At 40.4% G+C, this 18550-nt stretch overlaps 1 protein-coding gene across 2 annotated transcripts in view; it reads left to right on the forward strand.

Moving 5' to 3' along the window:
• Nucleotides 1-16908: 16908 nt before the first annotated feature.
• The window catches only part of KCNJ16 (potassium inwardly rectifying channel subfamily J member 16), a 48725-nt gene continuing 47083 nt past the window's right edge, over nt 16909-18550 (forward strand). For both annotated transcript variants that reach the window (XM_037128115.2, XM_037128116.2), the window contains exon 1: nt 16909-17073. The gene's annotated coding sequence lies outside the window, so the exon portion shown is untranslated. The remainder of the gene's footprint in view (nt 17074-18550) is intronic.

Here is an 18550-nt window from a genome sequence, read left to right on the forward strand (position 1 = left end):
GACCATATGCAAAAGCATATGGATGGAAGGAAGGCCAGAGACAAGGAGAACCTGGGACCTTCACAGTCAACTTCTTCAAGGTTCAGATTTTTATTTGCAAAATGGAAATGATAATTTTGTGTTGATTCACAAGGATGTAAGGATTCAATAAGATAACACACTCGAAGCACTCAGCATACTGCCAGGCCCCTAGCAAATGCCGCATAGGAGATAGCAGGTATGAATTGTTCAATGTGGATGTTTTCAGGCAGATGTTTCCTCCCTGCGCTGACTCTCTTTTACCTGTATCTCAGTAACGAATTTGTATGTATGAGCAGGGGAATAAGGACATTCCTTTGTCATGATGTAAGCTTTTCCTCCGAAAATACTCAGAACAAGGGCAATGCAAATGCATTATGAGAAGGCTCATTATGTATGAATGGTTCTCCCACTGTGGTAAAGACCAAAAGAACCATGGCAGGGCACGTTACTGTTTTCCTTGGTTAACCAGGCTTGCAGGCGAATTCTCATTGTTAGAATTAGTACCATTCACGTAGAATTACTATAGTGGTTAGGGTTATCTCTGGAGAGAACTCTGCTCCCTGGAGAGTGGGTTCTTTGCCTTCCCAATGAAAGAGAAGAAGATGGTGCTTTCTGTGACTCTCTAGCTTAGCGACTCTATTCCATCCATCTTTGTGGTCTGCTGAGGCTAGCTGAACATAGAGCAACGCCAGTTCCTTCCACACACACAGCAGGAGCTGCGTGTTCTTTTTGGAACTTAGATGGATGACAGTATTGTATGTTTGAAGCCCCCAGTAGCATGTAGATGACACTTTCATGGCTTGGGGAATTTCAGTCTGTTTTTGGCACTGTCACCTTGCTGCATGTGGCACTTAATGGAACAATTTTCAGGCTTCCCTGAGCTTATGTTTTCTATCTGGTTGTCTTAGAACAAGGCCCTTTGTCCACTTGCCAACCCAACAAGTAGTAAAGAGTCAGGAATAAAAATGACCAGGATTCAGGTGCCAGAATGGATGTGTTTCTGTGACATAATCCTGCTTCATTTTGAGGTTTTTTTTTTAATAGCTCTGAAAACTACTACCACCATCCTGGTCCAACTTAGGGCAGACTAAGGGAACAGGCTCCATGTTTAGGTTATATGAGGTCTGTCCAGAAAAAGTCCAGCCATTGTTAATATAATGAGAATGGTTTGTACGACATCAACGTAATCTGGCAGCCAAGGAGAGTGGACTGGAATGCACATGTGTGAACAAGGAAGACTTCACTGTATTAGTGAGTGGGGGCAGTAGATGCCATTGAGTGAGCATGTGTACTGTGTGGCCTATCACATTCAAAATGACTGAGTAGAGCAACAAATCTGCATTAGATTTTGCATTAAGCTTGAGCATTTCTTCATGGAAACTATGTGGATGATTCAGAAGGCTGGAGCTACAGGCAGTTGGTGATTGGCAGCTTTATCATGGCATTGTACCCACTCATACTTTGTGCCTCATGCAGAATTTTTTTGTGAAACATCAAATCATGCAGGTGACTCAGCCTCCCTACAGTGCAAATTTGGCACCCTGCAACTTCTGGCTTTTCCCAAAACTAAAATCACTTTTGAAAGGGAAGTGACTTCAGACCTTTAAGGAGATTCAGGAAAAGTACAACAGGGCAACTGATGGTGATTGGAACTGTGTGAGGTCCCAAGGTGCCTACTTTAAAGGGTACTGAGGCATCATTGTCCTAGGTACAATGTTTCTTATATCTTGTATCTTCTTCAATAAATGTCTCTATTTTCATACTACATGGATGGATACCTTCTGGACAGACCTTGTATACTCTTAGTTAGAACTATGTGTATTCAAACCCAAAAGATTTCTATATCAATCAAGAGGCTGTAGTGTTTGTTATAGAGAAAACTTTTATACCCGAATCACAGTGTATAGACTTATAGCTCCATTTTCAGAGACAGGACTGACTTACACGTCACAGGCCAGCAATATTACTAAATGTCAGAGCTACATATTATAGTCACCTCTAAGGTGAAAAAATTGGCTTATTTTATTCAAATACATTAAATTTAAAGCCATATGATAATTGTGCTATATGTTAAAAAGAAAGCAAAGGAGAAGTAGCTTCAATCTCATAGAACAATGAATTACCAATAAAGTAGAGGAATGTAAAAACATCTTAGCCAAGAATCATCTGTTCCGCTTAAGTCATCTTAATTTGCCAATTGAGAAATTGAGACTAAAGGAAGTTAAATGACATCCCCAAATCACCAGTCAGTAAGTGGCAAAGCTGAGACCACAAGCCAGATCTCTCACATTTAAGATCAGTGTTTTTCAAAATGTGTAATCAAATGATGTCTTCTCTTCAACATTATACAATTTAACAAGCCCTATTTTCCCACATCAATACCCTCTAAAACATGGGAGTTTAAAGAGATTTCATAAAATGAAGCAGAACTTACCTTGTATTTTATTTCAGAAATCATCCTCCCAGGAGTTATAGTTTATAGCTTACAAAAAACTATATACATATACATAAAGTAGTTTAAATTTTTTTCTGAGACAACTGATTGGAGGCTGGGCAAGCTCCATCCATGTATCTAGTGGAATGAATCATAACCACATGCCGTCACCACGAGTCCCAGAGGTGAAATGTCTGGTGTTGTCTACACACTTCATTCTCCACAGAAGTACCCCAGGGAAACGCTTATTAGTAGAAACTGTTTCGTCTGTTCCTGACTAATGTGAGGGAAATGGTAGCAACTTGTTTCCTCTTATATCACAGTCCTTGGAGATCGGGACCGTCATAGCACAAGCTAAGTCTGCATGTTCAGATGACTCAACAGTTAGACTTTGCCAAATCAACTCATTAATACATTGTCTTACTGATATATTTAGAGTGCCAGCTACACGTCAGACACCCCACCTATACTCCCCAGTCCTTTCATAGGCCCGCATGCAAGTACAAAAACCAATGATGGACCAGGCTTGCTTTGAGGAATTAACCTGTCTCTGGGACTAACTGATTTGAAAGGGAGGCACTGATTGAAAATATGGTAACAACAACAACAACAAAAGGATGGAAAATTCACACTCTATCTGGTCAAGTGTTAAAGTACTAGGAGACCATCCAGTAGGCGGAACGTCACTAGAGTTCAGGTAGTAGCAGCAAGCAGATCATTCAAGATCACAGTACCCCAGGTAGAGCTCAGAAAAGCTTACCCATGAGAGGTATCAGTACGTGAATCTGAGTGTGAGTGGGGAAATTAGCATCTAGCATCAATGTGCATATCTAATGAAACAAATAAATCTACTGAAGTGGAAATGATGAGAACCCCTGGGTATATGTGTCTTCAGCAGTTGTAGCTTATTTCTTTATTCTTTATACTCAGATAACTTACACTTACATTTGGGAGTTTTAACTGGCTCTTCCCACCACTGGACCGTTCTCATGTCTTGTCTCCTCTCCTCCAAGAATCTGTGCGTCATGTCACCTGTCACAAGCTTAGAACTGATGACACGAGTATTTTCAACTGACTTCTGTTCTCTGCTCTCTCCCGGTTACGGGTACCCGAGCTGGGCCAAGTCAGTGGACTTGAGACTATGTGACAAATCGAATACGTCCCACAATTCGGTTTCTGGCCTCTCAGTCCTTATGGTTCATTCATCTGCAGGTCTCTCTCTCTCTCTTTTTTAAAATAAATCTTAGGCACTGTGATAGACAAGCCATAATGCCACACTCTAAAAGCATGGTGATGTTGGTAATTGCAGTCATGTGAGAGAAGTCTCTCTTGCAGAACTTGACAATAGTAACCCAGTAAGAGCAGAACATTGGTAGTTTGAGTTCCTGCTTTAAAAAGAACCTGAATGTTTAAAAATGTTTCCCTTCTCTGCTTAACACTTTGGAAATCTAGCGAACAACATTGGGAGTGTTGGGACAGTTACACAACATTCAAACCGCAGCTTTTGATAAGCTCTGATCTCTAGGAAAAGAGAAATAGAAAAGTGACTCACCAACCATCTATGGCTCATGAAATTATAGCAAAATACATTAGTTCCATAAAGGAGATGGAAATACTTGTCTTCAAAAACTATAAGTAGGAGGATTTGATATCATCAGTTAAATCAGGTTTTCTGTATAAAACATATGCTGATTTCCTTTTAGCTCGAGCAGGCAAACATTGTTTGCACATGGTATCCCCACTGGGTGTGTGTGCACACGGTTCCCCAGGAAGGGCCTGACAATGATTGATTGATTAATATTTACTTATTTACATTTAAGAAATGAAGAAGCACATCTTAAATATGAAAAAAATTTAAAAAGGTCTCTAAAATTTCTACTTTCTTTAAAAATATGGCAAATAATCCTTTTTAGCAAGTTTATTAGCATTAAGAATCCATTTCCTCTGTTTTGCTTTTTTTTTTTTAATTGTAATCCTACGACTGGCTCTTTCTCGTTTCTCATTTGTCATCCTGTTCAGATCAATACGTGGCCTTTGTCCCTGGATGGGACAGTTTCTTGTTGCTTTTTTATTTGTTGGCTTGGAAATAGAATGTCAAGAGATTGAGACTTTTAGTGAAGCTTTTAAAACTCAGCTTTCTTTTTTTTCCAGAAGTCTGCATCCATTCAATTCTATGGAGTTGGTGGGATTTTATTCTTGTTTTAATCTTGGCTCTGTTTCTGGTTGGACATGAAAGAGGTTTTCTTAAGTGGCTATAAAACTAATGTATATTATTAACACAAAACATTCTGAGGGGCACAGGAAGTTTTGGAAATGACCTTTGGTACTGGCCGTCTGAGCCAATTCCTCAGGAATCAATTTAATCATCGAAGGGATGTTTACAAGAAGACCTGCAGTGCACATACGTGTGTGCGTGTTTTATAGGTTGTTTTCTGGGATTGGCATTAATGATGTAGTAAGAGAGTCCACGCACAATGTGGGTGTTCCTGTTACTTTGTATTTACATTGGATCCTTGTAAATCCTTTCCAAAGAGTGAGATCCTAGACAGAGAAGATTCTGAACTCTGGACATTATTGAAAAACCAGATGAGATATACTGAAAAGCATTTGCTTTGGATATTTTATGTAAGTGGACTAGTGTCATAGAATTGAGAGAAAAGCCCACAAAGTGATAACAAAATCCAACTTTCAATGAAACAAGAAAAGAACATTTCAAGGGTAAGAAATTGCTGGATAAAATGAAAGAATGTATCACTCATAAGTAGATATGCTATAAGAATCCTGTGATTTAGACCGGAACAAATAGAATTTAAAAACCAGAGCTAGACTAGACTTATTGGGATGATCACTTTGTAAGGTATATAAATGTCTAATCACTATGTTGTACATTTGAAACTAATATAATGTTGTATGTCAACTATATAATTGAAAAATGAATTTTTAAAAAAAATTTAAAACCAGAGCTAATATAAAGATGGAAGATGAGCCCTGGCTGGTGTAGTTCAGTGGATTGAGCACCAGACTGAGAACCAAAGTGTCACTGGTTTGATTCCTAGTCAGGGCACATGCCTGGGTTGCAGGCCAGGTCTCCAGTACAGGCACTAGAGGTAACCACACATTGATGTTTTCCTCCCTCTCTGCCTCCCTTCCCCCTCTCTAAAAATAAATAAATAAAATCTTTAAAAAGAAGATGGGAGATGAGCTGGAAAGCTAATCTAATCTAATCAATAAGGCACTCCATGCTGTAAGAAGGAAAAAGGCTCTTGAATAAGTTCTTTGCCTTTGCCACATTTACCGTCTCTTAGGATGAGAAAGTAAGTGGTATTATGAAGGGCACACAAAAAGTACAGAGGTAGAATGATTTAATACATCAGCACGACACCAAACAGCTATCTGGGACTCACCACAGGGTCAAGAAAAAGTTTAAGTCTTCATTGGATTATTTAGGTATTAAATAAGGATAACTTCAGTTTTGAAAGTGCAAATTAGTTTTCCTGGACACTTAATATATGATGGAACAATTTGCACATAACCTGTGTTTGCTTGAGCACAAATCAGAATTTAAGCAAGCATCATGTTTGCCTATATGTGACATTGTCCACAAGAAACATGAGGTAAATGAGAGAAGCAGCAGCTAACTCAACTGAACTGCATAGGAATGCCCAAAACACACATGCCCAACCTTCGAAGAGCTCCTCGGTTCAGTGTGTGCAAGGAGCTCCCTCACCTACACCTGCTGCTACAACTTCCCATCAGACCTCAGAACTGTTTTCTACCACTTCACAGTAACTCACAAGCTGCAAACCTGTCTTCTGATGCCCACTTCCACAGGTAAACCTCGGACCTTTCCCAAGGCAAAGCGCCATATTTGTTGTCGTATTTATGTATTCCTTAACATTGCTCATGTGTAAAACTATGCCATCCTTTTATCAGGTTCCTGTCGTTCTTTAATATATATGTTTGTGTGTATTTCTGATGAAATTTTTGAGTGTTATGCTGCTAGCCCTAATTTCCCTATGACTCTTGTTTTCTTTTCCTAGACCATGCATAGCATGGCAAGTTTAAAACACATATGTCACATTATAGCAGAACTGCTTCACCACAGAAGGGAACTCATGGGTGATGGAATGAATGTGAAGCACTGACCACTATAATGTGCCAGGACTCTGTGCCCTGGAGGTGCTGTTTCCTACAGATGGCACCTGTTCAGTACCCTCAGTCATTAGCGAGGAAATCTGAACACGTGACTTTGTCTTCATTTCCAGATTTGCCCTCTGGTCCTTTCATTCCTAATGCCCAGTGGCTTAGTTTACCTAGGATGAACCTAACCAGTTGGCAGTGGCTCATACTCTGCGATGGGTTTTCCAAAGATCAAATGGACCATTTTGCTGCCTTTTCAAAGAGAGCCACACAGGAAGGAAAACAAGAAATTCAACTTTTAAGCTGGGCTATTCATGGCCTTTGCTAAATCCTGGCAAAGAAGTGTGGTTTTTCATTACGATTCATCTCACTGATTTCCTAATGGAATGAACTGGTCTTTTTATTAAGACCACGGGAAAGTAAAGTTGAGTTACCCAAGTCATTAAGTGTTTTTTATCTGATGAGTGAAAAATGAATTTCTTTTCAGTATGCATTTGGGGATTCCTATGTGTTCTTCCACTGGGTTCTATTGTGTGAAAATTGGCCCAAGGAAAAGGAGAAGGCCAGTCTTGCATACTCTGCTCTGCTAGAACAACGTGTGCCTTTCTGCTCTGTGCACAGGCAAAATAACATAGACGAGCCCAGTAATTGGAAATGTAGCATGAACAATTCTACTTCCCACTCTCAAGAGATCCCAGCCATTTCACCCTCTCTAGAATATTCTGTCCCTACAACCAACAAGTGTGTTCTTTTATTGTTCTCTTAGCTTTTTAATTAGAGCATACACACACACACACACACACACACACACTTGCATACATAGTAACATTTTCTTCTCCTACAAACCCCAACTCCATTGAGGTATCAATTTGTATAAGGGAGAATGAAAGAGAATATATATTAATGTTTAGCAATCTGTTTGTGAAGTACATACATCAAGATAGGAGAAATCATTGTTGCAAAGTAAAATTTCTAGAGCAATTGTATACAGAGGTTTGCATACATAATTCTGCTAAATGTTGGCTCCATTTTTTTCCCCTATGTATAAAGCAAAGCAAGTAGTTGAAATGTGAAATACGCTGTTTTCTAGGCTGAATGTGGTTTACAAGGTACTGAAAAACTGAGCAATATAATATAGTCAACATATTGCAGAAAAAATTTCAAGATGTATTTTATTTTCAGATAGCACTGTACAAACCCAAAACCAAATGCAAGATTTCTAAGCCTCTAAAATCTCACAGTAACTACTTCCATTTCAGCCTTCACTAGGTCTATATTTTATACTCTCCAGTAAGAGCAACCTATAGAGATGACAATAGAAATAAGAAATGTACAGGAATGTATAGGAATCTGCTATTTTGAAGACTAATAATTGCTGGGAACATTTACATGAGAGCAATAGCAAATAACATTTAAGATAAGATTATATATGCAACTATATTTTTTTGTGTCTAATGGACTGTTTCCACATGAATCAAACCCAATTACTTACAATGAAACTTCAAATGACTGCTTTGATTTTTAAAAAATCTAACAAATTGCATTGTTTGGTCTCTTTGCATTTATATAAACACATAATCTTCTGTTGATTCACTCATTCGATTGTTAAATGTGTGTTTAATAAGCACATATTGTGGGCCACGTACTGTGTTGGGCATTGAGTAAGTAGTAAGGAACAAAAAAAGATATAATCCCTGTTCTTATTTAAGTAGCTTCATTTCATTACTATATGGGCAGATGGAAAAATAAAATAATATACCTAGAAGAGATAATAGAACCATGCAACTTGTTTATTTTTCATACTTAAAAACTAAGTTTCAGAGAAAGAAAGTGTCTTGACAAGGGGCATCCCCCTGATTGATTGTCAGTCCAAAAGTAGAATCTAGTTTTCTGACTTTTTTTTGGTGATTTTGCCCCTATAATCAACTACTTATACTTAGTTGATGAATATTCTTCTCATTAAGCAATGAAGAATCTTCAGAAAAAATTCTCACCACATACTTGGATAATGAAAACTCAGTATTTATCTTGGACTACTAATTTCTCCCCTATTGCTTGGCTTTATCAGCTGCTAAATAGCATAAAGCCATGCTATTCCATTTATGTCTGCCTAATTCTATCTCTATCTGGTAACCTCAATGCTCATTACTAACTTATTCTTTCTCATTTATTTTTCCCTTTTGTACCCCCACCTGTCTTTTTCCACTGAAACTGAGCCACATATAGGCTGGATTCACACTTCTGACCCTGGCCTTCAGGGGCTCACCACTGCCTACCAAATCAAGTACATTAGTCCCATCTGGTGATCCAGCCCCTATCACTGTTTTCAGTCAGCTTTGTGATAGGTGTCCCAACTCGTGAGCAATCTGCAGCACTATGCTTTCTCCAATCGTTTCTCTGTTTTGTCTTCATTCCTGCTTGTCTTTAGGTTCAAAGTACACTCATAATCTTTTCAACCTCTTGAAAGTTTATTGGCTCGTTGTGAAATTGCCACTTGCATGGAACTTTTGCTGATTTCCACCAGTGGATGGAATTATCCTTACTCTGATTCTATAGCAAACAGTTTGTGCTTCTTTTAAGCATTCATATTACCTAAAACCCAGCAGTTTCGTTGTTGTTTTTAGGTACTTATTCTATTGTCCTACTAAACTAGTAACTCCCTGAGGGCAGACAGGGGGCTATGTCTTATCCAAGTTTGTAGCTGTGATGTTTAGTGTATTCCATGGAATACAGCTGATGTTTCATCTGTATTTAAATCAAATGCTAATGTATATGTACATATGTGGGCCTAAATTTTAAAAGATGAGGGTCCTTTCCTACCTCCTTCCCTTTGCCTGTTCCTTTTCCCTGCTCCCTCCCTCCATCCTCCCTGCCTTTCTGTCTCTTGTAGAAAATGCAGAAATTCTAATTCTGTATCTTCTCTACTACACAACAGATATAAGAATCAGTGAAATAGTTCAAGGAGTTGCTGTTGTTTAGCAATGCTCAATTTTTGCTATGTGAGTGACCCACACATCCTAGTAATTCCAGTGTATTTAAGTAAGTTCATTGAAAAACAGGCAGAATGGACTTGATTATAGTAAGAAGATGCATAATATGAAAGCAGGGGTGAAGGAGTCATGGTCTAAAAGGACCAGGAAGAAGGAGATGGCAGTCAGTGACCTTCGCATCACATCTATTGGGAAGTCCAGAGCTCAGGCAAGGACATGCACCACTGTGAGTACCAGCAGAACGGATGGGGGGGGAGAGCTGAAAAAACAGGAGTCATTTTGAGTTGGGCAGATACCTCAAACATACACTAAATGGTCATACAAAATATTACACCAAGAAAGAAAGTTACTAGATGTATTTGCTTTGCACTGAGCTCTACATCTGTCAAAAAGAGACATTGTTGGAGCTTCCTGAGTGAAATAGGAGATTGGGCCCCATAAACAACAGTCAGAGAGATACTGAAGGAAGAGACAGGCCACTCTGGAATGGTAGGTAGCAAGTTTAATAGCAAGAGAGCTTACTTACAGGCTTGGCTAGGGTGCCACAAGACAAATAGTTTCTCTGCACTGGCCTGCCAAATGTTAAAAGTTAGTACAGAGGCCCTACAGTTAGTATAGAGGGGTCAGTCCCATAGCCCGTCCAAAGAGTTGGCTCACCACATTTTTGTCTCCTGGCTGTGTCCTTGGGTGGCTTCCAGCTCAGGAAAGGCGAGCGAACACCCAGGTCTAGCTTGAGGCTCAAACTGGTGGCTACATCTCCCTGACGACCTTCTCCAATAGGTGGAAGGAACCCCAATAGGGTTCCACCTATTGGGGAAGGTCATCAAACTTCAGATTTTGAGATCATTATAATTTTGTCATATGTAGTTATTTCATTAGCTGATGTAATTAGGAACTAGAGGTGCCCAAATTAATCTGTCATCGCCATAGTTTGAAATGACTATGCTTTTGCCTGGGGGGCTGATGAAATTCAGTCTGGGGTCCTTCGGGGACATCTGATCAAGACAATCCATATGGTGAGACCAAGGAAAGGTTTGTTTGGCTGACACTCAGGCAAACACGAGTGGTAGTGAGCTCCGGTTCAGCAGCCAGACCACCTGGGTTCATATCCTGGGGCCCTTATTTGTTAGACGTGGGGCCTTGGGCAGATAACATAAGATGTTTGTCCCCGACTCAGTTTCTCCATTGGTTAAAGGTGAAAAAATGAGTGAGAATGCACAAAAAGTGTCTAAATCAATGTCTGCTACTAGTAGACACTCAGTAAGTGTCTCTCACTGTTTTTATTTGGGTTCTTATGTTATCACCCCAGTAAAATTATAAGTTGAAAAATTTCAGAAAAAAATCTCCTGCAGTTATTTAGTTATTTATATGGAACTTGCATGATGCGATAGACATCATCTTAATTTAATTGTCTCATTTGAAATGACATAAACTTACACCTGTACATTTGATTCACATTTTGTACAAATCACCACCTTTAAGAAAGTGTAATTTCATTATTTAAAAGATAATTTATTGCACTATTGTATATTATCTTATGAAAATGCTGAACTGGATTACTGCTTTAGGAAACAAATTCAAGTTGATTCCTCCCCCCGCCCCGTGTTTTATCATATACATTCCGATGGGCTTGGAACATCGTAATATACAGAGAGCCCTTTAGTATTTAAACAGAAAAGAAAGGAAGAAACAAAGGAAGGCAGGCAGGCAAAAGACAGCTGAGCAGAAACCTTTAGAGTCAGAGTTGTAGTTATTATATGGGGCTTTTTGATTTGTGGTTTGAGAGACTCGCTGCGTGAACTTGATCTTTACCAAGGAAAAATCCCATCTGCATAAGCAGAGGCATCACATTTCAGTTATGTTTCCTTAGGAGATTCAAACGTTCTCAAGTTCTCCCTTCTCCAAATACAAACGTCAGCCCAGTCAGGTTTCTCATCCGCACAGGAGAAGTGGAAGAGCACGTGACTCCGCTAGACAAAACAAGAAGCTATACAGACTCCTGGAAATGTCTCGATTCTGAAAAGTACCTGATGTGGAAAAAAATTAGAAGAGACATAGGAATGGAAAATTCCTTTGCTGGCTTCCTGTTCTCCTTCCTGCTAAGGTGGGATTAGTTACCAGCTGTCAAAAGAAATATCACTTTTAATTTGTATTGGGGTGGGGGAAAGGAAAGTGTTAGGGGGAAAAAATGTCTTGGCAGAGAGGGAGGCAACAAGGGCCTCCCTTCTTCCCATTTACCCCTGTAGTTTGGAAGAGTCCAAGAGGGGCAAAAGGGGGAGAGGGTTATGCCTCTATGTGAACATTGAAGAAGAACTGAAAAACTTGTGCAGGAAAATTAATCTCCTTCAAGCGTTTTTTCATGAAGTCTTCAACATGGTCGTGAAGTAAATTAGGGGCTTGGGGCTTGACCTATTAAGGTAAATGTAGAATTAAAAGTAAAATAGTCTTTCAAACGAGGGCATCTTTTATATATTTTTAAAAGTATTTCAATTACCGTTTGCATTCAGTATCATTTTATATTAGTTTCGGGTGTACAGCAGACCGGTTAGACGGTCGCATCCTTCCCAAAGTGACCCCCCAGACATTTCCAGGACCCACCTGGCACCGTACATAGTTATGAACATATTCCCTGTGCTGTAGTTTACCTCCCCATGACTGTTGTGTCACTGCCAATCTGTACTTCTCAGTCCCTTCATCCTTTTGTCCAGGCCCCCAAGTCCCCTCCCCTCTGAAAGCTGTCAGTCTGTTCTCTGTGTCTATGAGTCTGTTCCTGTTTTGTTTGTTCATCTACTTTGTTCTTTAGACTCCACAAATAAGTGAAATCATGTGGTGTTTGTCTTTCCCCTACTGATGTATCCCTTGGCCATAAAAAAGGGCATCTTAGCATTTGTGACTGCGGGGATGGACCCGGAGGGCACTGTGCACAGTGAAATCGGTCAGTCCCAGTCCGGCTTCTGAAATCCGGTCAGCCGCCTGCAGTACCTCTCCCATTCCCTAGAACAGATACTTCCTTCAGGAGGGCGGCGACTTTTCAATTTACAAGCACTTCTTACAGAGGACTGGGATTTCCTGAATGTTTAGGCACACCTTTAGGTGTCTCATCACACCTGCAGCGTGCTTGACAGTTCATAGAGCTCTCTTAAGGCACGATTTTGGGTCACACCCACATCTGTGAGTCACAGCAGTCAATGGGGGTGAGCTGGCGGGGGGGGGGGCTCAGAAGCCAGCACAGTGGCCGTAGTGTCTTGGAGGTTGGCGGTTCCATGACCACGACGGCAATCTTTTGCACTGACACGAGAGCTTCTTGACAAAGGTTAAGAAGTGAGATTCACATTGACATACATAAGTGCATCTCAGTTCTGTCTTCATACAACAGAGGAAAAGACTGGAGGAAAGTTTGCCGAAGGAAATAGAGTCTTGTAATTACTTTTTGTACTCTTTTTGTACTCTTACTCAGATTTTCTGCAGTAAACGCATGTAACCTTATCATCTGGGAGAGATTTTTAAAGGTATTCTTCCCATTCCACCCCCAACCCCGGGGAGGATAATGTAGCTCTCTACTGTTAGCGTGGTTCATTCAATGAATGGGTCAAGCTCTTTCAAATGGCACCACCAGTTTGATCATTTTTATTTAGGTAATTTGCTGAAATATTGTGCTTTAGCTTATGGAAATGCTAGACTGGATTGCTTCTTGAGGAAGTAAATTCTAGTTAACTCTGTTTTTTCTTTTTTCTTTTGCATCATATAGGTTCTAAAGCGCTTGGAACACTGTAAAGCACAGAGTTGTTCAAGGGGAAATGAAACCCAATTGGAGAATTTTGAGAGCTGGGGTAATAAAGAGAGGAAAAACTCTGATGGGGTGTGGAGTCTCTGGTCAGCAAGAGGGTTGTGGGCTTTCGGAGGGTGGACAAAGAATATAGGAAGCGGTCAGGAGAGTAAAAAATAATAAGTGTTTTGTATACTTGCTTCATGAAGAAAAGCATTTATTTCTTAGTATCTTCTGTACTACAGCTTTCTGCTAGACACCTCTTTGGATTCAAAGATGAATACACTTCAGTCAGTTCTCACCACCGGTGTTCAAAATTCTGTGAAGGAAATGGCACCTGCCAAAAGGAGCTGCACTATGTAGATTGAAAGGGAGAGTGCCTTTAGAAGTTTGTTTCTTTAAAAATTATTTTTAAAATGACTATGAATTGTTTAGAGAAGGCAAGGAAGGAAGGAGTTAGTTAAAGGAAAATTGAAGAAAACATTAGATTTTTGAGAGTTTATTTTTAGAGCAGTTTTAGATTTATAGTGAAATTGAGGGAAGATATAGAGATGCCCCATGGACCCCTGCTCCCACACATGGACAGCCTCCTTCATCACCAAGCCAACATCACTCACCAGAATGATACATTTTTTAGCAAGGATGAGCCTACCCAGACACCTCGTTATCACCCAAAGCCCATAGTGTTTCTTAAGCTTCACCCTTGGGTTTGGACAAATCTGCAGGCACATGTATTCATCATTTTTTTAAAATTTTTTAAAATTTTTTTAAATTTATTGAGTTATTTTTCAAGTACAGTTTTCTTTTGTCAATTTCTCCCATCCCACCCCTCCCCTCCGCCCCGTCTCCCCCCTCCCTCCCATCCCCCCCCTCCCCACAGACCTCATCCCTGTGTCTTTCATACTTGTTCTTCAAAATCCCTCCTCGTTTTTCCCCTTAAATTCCCTTCCCTCTCCCCTCTGGTCGCTGCATATTCATCATTTTAACACCATACAGAGCCTTTGCACTGCTCTAAAAATCCCCTGTGCTCTGCCTGTTCATCTGCCTCTATCAACCCTCACCACCCCCTGATCTTTTCATTGTCTCTGTAAGTTCACCTTTTCCAGAGTGTTATCCAGCAATACAGGGTGGGACAAAAGTAGGTTCACAGTTGTGAGTGCGAAACATAGAGTATATTCTTGTATTATTATTATTTATTAATTATTATATTTTTCCTTACAAACAACTATAAACCTACTTTTGCCCCACTCTGTACCAATTTCTCCATGTTTTTTCAAGGCTCAATAGCTCATGCCTGCTTTAGCACTGAATAATATTCCATTTTCTGGATATACCACAGTTTATTCATCAGCTGAGGAAAGACTTTTTGTTTTGGGAATTGTGAGTAAAGCCGCTATAAACATCCATGTGCAGGTATTTGTGTGGACATAAACTTTTGACTCTTTTGGGTGAAGACCAAGGAGCATGATTGCTGGATGGTACATAGAAAGATAGGATTTTAGTGATAGAAATTCTGTTGACTCGAAGTTCCTCTTGAGTTAATCATTAATCAGAAAGGAGGAACATGGTCCTTGAAGAACAGTGAATTGTCTGATTTACAAAGCTCAGGGATTGGCAAGTGGTTTTCTGTAAAGGGCCACACAATAGATATCTCAGGCATTCGGGGCCACACGAACTCTGTTGAGACTCTGAAGGTCTCTGTTTTTCCACTTACATGTGTGTATGGGTGTGTCAGATGTTCTGGGAATTTACTTCAAACAAAGGAATGAAGCCACACTATGATGACATGACTCAGTTGGAGCTGGGAAGACATCCAGTTTCCCCGTCTCGCTTCCTGCGCTGCCTCCTCTGTGGTCTTTTTCATGCCGTACAGTTCAGATGCCTCATCTCCTCAGATCAGCCCGAACACTCACCCAACCACAGCCACCTTCCCTGAAGCTGACCTTGCAGAGCAGGGGGAGTGACGTGCATCCCTCGCTCTACTAAATGTCCTTTTGGATGGAACACTGATAAAGGGAGCTCGGCTTTCCAGCAAGCCAGTAATTAAACAGAGTAATTGATCATACTAAAGTATCAAGTCAGGTTTATTATGGATGAACCATAATGAAAGTTGCTGTAATTAGTGTGAAAATGTAGACAGCTCTCTAGTGTTCAAATTTCTTTACAGAAAAGTTAACTTCAGGGTCCAGTACTTTACTGACATTTATGGGCGATTGACAAGATTGGCCCCTTGGAGGGTTCAAATTCTTCTCCCTGTTACGGACAGGTTGCATTTTGTGTGTCCCATCAGAATGTAAACACCTGAATGATAGCTAACAGGTTTGGAGCAGGAAGGATTTGCCTTAGGTTGGTGTTTGTATTGTTGTTGTGGTTGTTGTCATTATTAGCCCCATTTTACAGGTGAAGAAATTGAGGTGCACACAGGTTAAGCAGCTCCCAAAGTCACAAAACTAATAAATAACAACACCAACATTGGAATCCAATCTTGCTTCCTTGAGTGTTCATATTTTAAAAAATGGAAACACAAAGCAAACAATCCCCAAATAGCATCTATGGTCAGCACCTAGAAATGGCCCCTTCAGTTTGGAGGGTCAGCCAGACTGGATGGGGCTCCCAGATGCCCTGGTTACTGGTGCTCTTGGAGAAAAGAAAAAATACTAACTCCTCACCCAGCACAATAAGGCTTTTGAGTGCTCCTGGTTACAGCTCCCCCGGGGTTGGAATTGCTTAGAATTGTTATTTAGTTTCTCGTGGCCGCCTTTCACATTTTTAGGATCCCCCCCTCTCTCTCTCTCTCTCTCTCTCTCTCTCTCTCTCTCTCTCTCTCTCTCTCTCTCGGTGCTCCCATTTTAAAGCCAGCTCTACACTTACCCATTCAGTTTTCTGACTTCTGGTCAGCCACCTCACCTGCATGGCCCCCGCCACACTCCTTTTCATCCCTGAGGACCTGGGGCTGGGTTGGAAGAGCCGTCTGCACACAGACTGCACGTTCTGGTGTGGCCCACAGCCAGTCTCGTGTTTATCCTCTCCATCTCAGGCTGGGATTCTGGGCTTGGGAAAGGGGGGACCCTCCAGCCTGATCTCCATCTTCTATTTCTCAGGGCTTCTCTGGAACTGGGCAGCACTTGGTGAATAATCATTAAAGGCACGTCGAATAAAGGCAGGGTTGGTTGCTTAGCTATTTCTGGTTGTGTTGTCTCAGTTTTCATTGGCATGCAATCTCAACTCTCACCTGCTATGGTGCAGACAAAGAGTTCTGGTTAAGAAGGGTGTCTTTGCATTTCTCCAAGTCTGAAAGCCAGCAGGAAGCAGTCCATAGGTTAGCACTGGCACCCCTGTTTGTAAATATCTGAGTCACTTACTGGCATTGTTGAGCATATTTCTGGCCCAAGAAAATCTTTCTCCTTTATATGCCTGACTGAGTGAAAACTTAGTCAGGGTTTGCTTGAATGACCTTCACGCTGTACCTTCTCCAGAGGTACAGAGGTGGGGAGGTAACCTCAGTCTCAGCTGACCGGCTATCACCCACTTTATAAGATGCCAAGGGCTACCTATGTAGATTCCCAGGGTGGAACTGTAGGAACAAACAATGTCAATGGTTAACCCTGGTCCTCGGTGTCTGGACCTTTTCTCTCCTTTATTATTAACCAGAGAATGTTTTTTCCCAGTGCTCAGCCGTGAGCACCCAGCTCACAGATCTTCTGTGGGGAGAGTGAATAAAGGTAAGCTTTGTTCTGTTTTTGTTACTATACAGGGTCGTGCAGCCTACGTTTTGCTCATGCTGGATTCTGTTTAGGGAGCCACAGTGCTCTGTGTCCAGCAGTGTAAATATTAATGTTGAGTTCAATGCGATAAAGGTAATTTAGTTTCCTATCCAAGTGCTTCAGGTAGGAGTCAGAGTATCATCCCTTGAGTTCCTTTGAAGATTTGGTCAAAAGTAGTTTCAAATTAGTCTTTATAGAATTTATTAAACAATCTTTGTGCCATTATATGTGTAAATGTCTCAAAGTGATTTCATCATATTCCATATTCAATACCAGATGGAGTATTCTATAATTCCTTTTAGAAGCAAATGATTACATCCTGTCTTTTGAATATAGAGCTTCAAGCATTGAAATATGCATCCAAATACCACCTAAAAAACTTCAGGAAAACTAGGTTAATTTTTCTGAGAATTGTATATAATGATATGAGAGAGAGTAAAAACATCCACTTTCTAGATTGATTTTAACATAAATTAAGAAGTAAAGGATTCTCTTCTGTTGTAATCACTTTCCTCTCTCTACAGCTTTTCTCGTGTCCATTAAAATTGTAGAACTTCTATCTCTGGGTATTTATTCAGGGAAATGTAGATCTTTCGATCCCTGCTCCCTGGCTACCATAAATTCTGCGATGTGTATAACTGAGCTGTGGCCCTTGGTGTTGGGTGCAGGTGGTCGGAAAGAATTTTCCTATAAATCAGGTGATTTTGATCATGTGCATTACACTCTTATGTAATCACGTGAACAGAAAGCTTCATGAAAAAGGGACTGGGGTGTTTTTGCTGAATATTGGCCTTATAGCTATAAGAGTCAGACCCTTGAGAAGAAAGAACACATTAATGCATCTTTGCCACTTTACTCTGGGGAATGTAAACAAACCATTTTCTATGTCAGGTTTTAAGCAATAAAGTGACCTAGAGTGTTGTATCTACACCATAGCCGTTTTGTAGAATGCCATGTAAGGAGTTCTAAAATGAAGCCAAAAAGAAGTTTCAGAGTGGACATGGTCCAGAGTTCAATTCAGTTCAAACTGGGAGAAGCGAGAGACAGAGGAACAGAGAGGCAGAGACAGATGAACAGCAAGAGAACTAGAGTCACTGTTGGAATTCCTGCTTGGCTTTGTTTTTAGAACACGAGAATCTGAGAATTGTGGTAAATCTGAGACATTAGTCTTACACGAAACAAGACCGTGACAACATTTGACACTGGAGGAAAAGAATGTAGTGGGCGGGGCACTCGGCAAGGTATTTTAATGCATTTTCCTGAATTAGTACATTTGGACTTGCAAGAGAACAAGTTTTCAAGGACTTTGAAAAAAATGTTTCTTTCATTATACATGTTAATGGTGAGTCCAAGTTAAGGTTTGGATATATATTAGTTGAAAATTAGGACTTGGCAAAAAGTGCAGTTATGTGGAAAACAATAGATATATGAAAGG

Source organism: Artibeus jamaicensis, unplaced genomic scaffold, assembly GCF_021234435.1.
Source record: "Artibeus jamaicensis isolate MK-2021 breed Jamaican fruit bat unplaced genomic scaffold, CSHL_Jam_final contig_1998, whole genome shotgun sequence".
Lineage (NCBI taxonomy): Eukaryota > Metazoa > Chordata > Mammalia > Chiroptera > Phyllostomidae > Artibeus > Artibeus jamaicensis.